The sequence below is a fragment of the Ovis canadensis genome, chromosome 19, assembly GCF_042477335.2.
Source record: "Ovis canadensis isolate MfBH-ARS-UI-01 breed Bighorn chromosome 19, ARS-UI_OviCan_v2, whole genome shotgun sequence".
In the NCBI taxonomy this organism is placed as follows: domain Eukaryota; kingdom Metazoa; phylum Chordata; class Mammalia; order Artiodactyla; family Bovidae; genus Ovis; species Ovis canadensis.
Window position 1 is genome coordinate 14967191 of NC_091263.1, and position 6000 is coordinate 14973190.

Below are 6000 nucleotides of genomic sequence, written 5' to 3' on the forward strand. Positions count from 1 at the left end.
AAGGGGTTTGCTTATGTGGGAGCACCACTGTGTAGATTGTGTGAGTCCAATGTTTTTGGTGTAAGGACTGATTTTGACATGTTGCGAGCCTTGTCTTTCCTTAGAGTGTGCTGGCTGTTATCCCCTTGATAAGAGTGTGGTTGCTGTTGTGAAGTCCAGACCTGTGCTGGATGTGGGTAGGGCCTCCTCTTTGCTCAGTGGCTACCACAGCCCTGCTAGGGGGTAGGTTCTGCTCTGCAGTTGTTGTAGTAGAAGCCCTGAAGATTGGGTTTGGTAAGGCTTAACAAAGTGCATGCCCTGTCCCAAAGGAGGTGACTGCTAAAGCACATGAAGCCCATATGGCCACAGGGAACTTATGTGCAACCTGTATGAGCATCTGCAGTTCTGTCCAAAGCAAGTCAAGGTAAATATCCTTTCTCCGTTGTGATCATCCTAGATCTAGTGCTAGGCTGTGGCGTGGAATGGGCTGGTGCTGAGTACTGAGGAGGTAAGAATTGAGATTTTGCATCCACCTGGGACCAACCTGAGCTGACTCTGTGGCAGACCTTCCCCAGGACCTATCTGCCCCAAATATGGCTCCAAGCTGCAGTGCAGGGTTGATGGAGCTGGAGTGCTTCCACAGGGAAGCAAACTACTGTGTACTCCTCTCCGGGGCCTGTCCATGGAGATTTGCATTTCTGTGGTACCACCAGGTATGTGCTGCAACAAAGCCCACCACAAGTGGACCCATTCTCACAGTGCAAGTGCTGCCACTGGGCTCAAGGCCAGACCCACTCCAGCCATGCCCCTGCTAATGAACTCCTCAGTTCAGCTTGGACCACCTCAGACACTCTGGGCTCTCTCAACACAACTATACCAAGTTCTCTCCCAGGGATCAACCACCCAGGATTTAATGTCTAGCCACTGTAAGTACTAGCATCCTCTCTTGACATGTTTCAGACTGAGAATTGCAGTGAGGTGGCAGCTGCTATCACCAGTTTCTCTCCATGCTGATTGCAAGCAAGTCAGCATGAATACACTCTTTGCAAGCAGAATCCAGGCTCCTCCAGCCTCTCTCTGTGTCCCAGCAGCCCTCTGAACAGGCAAAGGGACTCTCCAGGTGAGAGTCTGCTAGTATGGACCTTCCCTTCTTCACAGATTCCTCCCAGGGTACCAGTCCCATTCTGATGCCTTTTCTTCTCCCACTTCTGCCCACCAACATGGACTTTTTCCTTGCAACTTTGGTAGTATAGGAGATTTACCAGTTTCTAGTAAATTTCTGTGAGAGTTCTTCACTTGGTTGATGTATTTTTGATGTGTTTGTGGGCGGGGGGTGGGGGGGGAGGTGAGCTCTACATCCTACATCAGCAATATGTTGATCCTCTGGACCAAGCTGTACATTTTCACACACACCCCCCTCAATGTTTTATGTCTTTAATGTTACAATTTTTTTTTGCATTTAGTATCAGTTAACAAATTACTGTATTTAGTTATTTTAAATACTTTTGCCTTCTAACTTTTATTAGACTTAAAAGTGATCTGTAGATTTTTAACTGTTTGTTCATAACCATTATTACAACATTATTCTGAATTTAATTTTATATTTAACTTTACCAGTGAGATTTATATTTTTAGATTTTTGTTACTAATTAATGTCCTTTTGTTTCAGCTTGAAGTTCCTTTAATAGTTTTTTAAGGCTGGTATAATGGTAATGAACTCTTTCTGCTTTTGCTTATCTAGAAAATTCTGTATCTCTCCTTCAATTCTGAAGGACAGCTTTGCCAAGTATTCTTGACTGGCAGGTTTTATTTTTCCCAGGAATAGTTTCTGATGAAAACTCTGCTGGGGGATTCCCTTGTATCACAAGTCCTTTTTTTTTTTTCCTTTTGCTGCTTTTAACATTTTCTCCTTGTCTTTAATTTTTGACAATTTAATTATAATGTGTCTTGGTATGAGTCATTTTTGATTCATCTTATTTGAAGTTTTATGTGCTTCCTGGATTTGGATGTCTATTTGTTTCCCCAGCTTAAGAATGTTTTCAGCCATTATTTCTTTGAATAACCTTTTTGTTGCTTTCTTCTCTTTCTGGGATTCTTATGATGCATATGTTGACCCACTTGATTCTGTCCCCTAAGTCCCTTAAACTCTCTTCACTTATTTTTGTTTTTTTTTCTTCTTTCTTTTTTGATTGGACAAATTCCACTTCTCTGTATTTGAGTTAGCTAATCTTTTCAGTTCAGTTATTATATTCTTCAGGTTTGTGATTTCTGTCCAGTACTTAGCTATGTTTTCTGTCTCTTTGTTGAAATTCTTTCTTAGTTTATGCATTGTTCTGAGCTCACTAAGCATCTTTATGACTATTATTTTGAACTGTTTATCAGGTAAATCACTTATGACCATTTCATTTAGATCTGTTTCTAGAGTTATATCTTATTTTTAGGAGAGGGGGCATATTCTTCTGCTGACTTAAAAAAAAATTGCACAAAGTGAGAGTTGTGAGTTAAGTTTTATTTGGGGCAAAATGAGGACTGCAGCCTGGCAGAGAGCATTTCAGATAACTCTGAGAAACTGCTGCAAAGAGTTAAGGGGGGAAGGTCAATATATATGTGATTTTGGTGAAAGGGAGTTCTTACAGTCAAGCACATATTTTTGTGGAATATTTCTGTTAAGTCACAAGGAGCAGATGTCACCATGAAGGAATTTAGTGCTTTTCTAGATATGAGGAGGTACAAGAATTGGGCTTGCAAAACCTGCTCCTGAAAACATCTATCAAAAATCCTGTCCTGCCAGTTTTTCCAGAGACAGACTGCCTCCTTCCTGATCTCCACCCTGAATTCTCTGCAGGGTGCTTAAAGTTAGCAGCTGCAGCAGCACCTGTAATTTAATCCTTGCAGAGGTAAATGCCAAATGCCCATGGCAAGTACCAATTTGTAGTTGACACCTCTGTTGATCATTTTTCTTCATTATTTATGTTGGTTTCTGTGCATTAGATGAAATAGTCACCTCTTTCAGTCTTGATATTAATAGAGTGGTGGCTTCAGCAATACGTGAACTGTGAACTTCCAGATGTTCAAGCTGGTTTAAGAAAAGGCAGAGGAACCAGAGATCAAATTGCCAACATCCACTGGATCATGGAAAAAGCAAGAGAGTTCCAGAAAAACATCTATTTATTTCTGCTTTATTGACTATGCCAAAGCCTTTGACTGTGTGGATCACAATAAACTGTGGAAAATTCTGAGAGATGGGAATACCAGACCACCTGACCTGCCTCTTGAGAAATCTGTATGCAGGTCAGGAAGCACCAGTTAGAACTAGACATGGAACAACAGATTGGTTCCAAATAGGAAAAGGAGTACGTCAAGGCTGTATATTGTCAACCTGCTTATTTAACTTCTATGCAGAGTACATCATGAGAAACCCTGGACTGGAAGAAACACAAGCTGGAATCAAGATTGCCGGGAGAAATATCAATAACCTCAGATATGCAGATGACACCACCCTTATGGCAGAAAGTGAAGAGGAACTAAAAAGCGTCTTGATGAAAGTGAAAGAGGAGAGTGAAAAAGTTGGCTTAAAGCTCAACATTCAGAAAATGAAGATCATGGCATCTGGTCCCATCACTTTGTGGGAAATAGATGGGGAAACAGTGGAAACAGTGTCAGACTTTATTTTTGGGGTTCCAAAATCACTGCAGATAGTGACTGCAGCCATGAAATTAAAAGATGCTTACTCCTTGGAAGGAAAGTTATGGCCAACCTAGATAGCATATTCAAAAGCAGAGACATTACTTTGCTGACTAAGATCTATCTAGTCAAGGCTATAGTTTTTCCAGTGGTCATGTATGGATGTGAGAGTTGGATTGTGAAGAAGGCTGAGCGTCGAAGAATTGATGCTTTTGAACTGTGGTGTTGGAGAAGATTCTTGAGAGTCCCTTGGACTGCAAGGAGATCCAACCAGTCCGTTCTGAAGGAGATCAGCCCTGGGATTTCTTTGGAAGGAATGATGCTAAAGCTGAAACTCCAGTACTTTGGCCACCTCATGCAAAGAGTTGACTCATTGGAAAAGACTTTGATGCTGGGAGGGATTGGGGACAGGAGGAGAAGGGGACGACAGATGATGAGATGGCTGGATGGCATCACTGACTCGATGGACATAAATCTGAGTGAACTCCGGGAGTTGGTGATAGACAGGGAGGCCTGACGTGCTGCGATTCATGGGGTCGCAGAGACTCGGACACGACTGAGCGACTGAACTGAACTGAACTGAACATGAAGGAGATGAACCTTATCACTTAGCCTGTCCTGAGCTCTTGGTTGTCTCTCAAACCTTTGATAGTCCAAGATATCTTCTTTGTAGCTCCCAGTAGTTGAGGGTGTGCCAAGACTTGTCAGAGGTGAGGGTCGCCTCTGGGTGTGTCCTAAATTGGAAGCCTGACCGTCAGGCAGAAGATTTTAAAATAGGTAAACAAGCCTCTTGCAAGGAAGGACAGCAAGAAGGAATTTCTGTCTGTGTCCTCTGTAAACCTTGGGAAGATAGTGGGTTAAAATCTGTGTGTTTGTTTGTTTGTTTGTTTGTTTGTTTGTTTAACAGACCTGTGGGGCGCAGCAAATGCAAGCCTCACTGGCCACCAGAGACAGGTGATCAAAGAGTGTGTCCTTTGGATGGCAGCTGCCAAAACTAGGGAGTTAAATGTATTCACAAACTCCTTTGGGAGACTGGTGAGCACTTTCACTGTGAGTATTTTCTTATTCAGCTGAGATGTGGGCATTGCTCAACTACCTTCAAGATCTTTTAGAGGTAACTGCTTCTTGTGTAGCTGTAGATTTAGTGTACCCAGAGGAGGAATTGAGTTTAGGAGCCTCTCGTGTTGCTGTCTTGGACCTGAAGTAGAACTAATTGACTTTGGTCAAGAAGATGTCAAGGATATTACAGTTAAGGGTCTACAAGTAGTAAGATGTTGTAGTCAAGTATATCTGGAAGCCTATTCCTCAGTCCTAACTGTTGAGAAGGAAGTCCTGGTAGATGCTTAAGTTTATCCAGTTTTCTGGGGAAATTTTTACAAAAATAAATTCAAGATAGATTAAAGACTTGAACATAAGACCTGAAATCATAAAACTTCTAGAAGAAAGCACAGAGGGAAAGCTCCTTGATATTGGTCTTAGCAATAATTTTTGGAATATCAAAAACAAAGGAAAAAAATTAAAAATTAAACAAGTGAGGCTACCTCAAACTAAGAAACTTCTACACAGTCAAGAAAACAATCAACAAAAGAAAAGTTAGTCTATGAAATGAGAGAAAATATTTGAAAATCATGTGTCTCATAAAGGATTAAAATCCAAAATATGTAAAGAATTCATACACTTAATAGCAAAACCCAAACAATCTGATTAAAAATAGAGGAAGTGAATTAACATTTTTCTAGAGAAGACATGCAAATGCCCAATAGGTACATGAAAAGATGCTTAACAGCACTAATCATCACAGAAATGCTTGTCAAAATTACCATTATCACCTCGCACACGTTAGAATGGTTGTCACCAGAAAGAGAAGGGATAACAAGTGTCGGTGAGGATGTATAGATTCTCCACACCTTAGGATCCAGCAATCATACTTCTGGGTATATAGCCAAAGGAAATGTGTTCAATGGATGAATGAATAAAGAAGGTATATGATGTGTGTATGTGTGTAAAATTCAGCCATGAGAAAGAAAAAAAAAATCTTGCCACTTGCAACAATGTGGATGGACATTGAGAGTATTATGCTAAACAAAATAAGTCAGAGAAAGACCAGTGCTGCATGGTATCACTTATATGGGGAACTTCAACAACAACATCAAACTTATAGAAACAGAGTAGAAAAGTGGTTGCCAGAGTGTGGGGAATTAGGGAGAGGTTGGTAAAATAGTACAAACTTTGAGCTATAAACTGAGTAAGATCTGAGGATCTAATGTAAAAACCTGATGATTACAGTTGATAACACCATATTGTACAATTAAAGTCTGCTTAAAAAGTAGAACTTAA

The 6000-nt window shown here is 40.8% G+C and overlaps 1 long non-coding RNA gene across 1 annotated transcript; it reads left to right on the top strand.

Annotated features, from left to right (window-relative positions):
* The first annotated feature begins 692 nt into the window (after nucleotides 1–692).
* Nucleotides 693–5186, top strand: LOC138424395 (uncharacterized). The gene is made up of 2 exons (XR_011250778.1): nucleotides 693–905; nucleotides 2993–5186. It is a non-coding gene; the product is annotated as an uncharacterized lncRNA (long non-coding RNA).
* The last annotated feature ends 814 nt before the right edge of the window (nucleotides 5187–6000 follow it).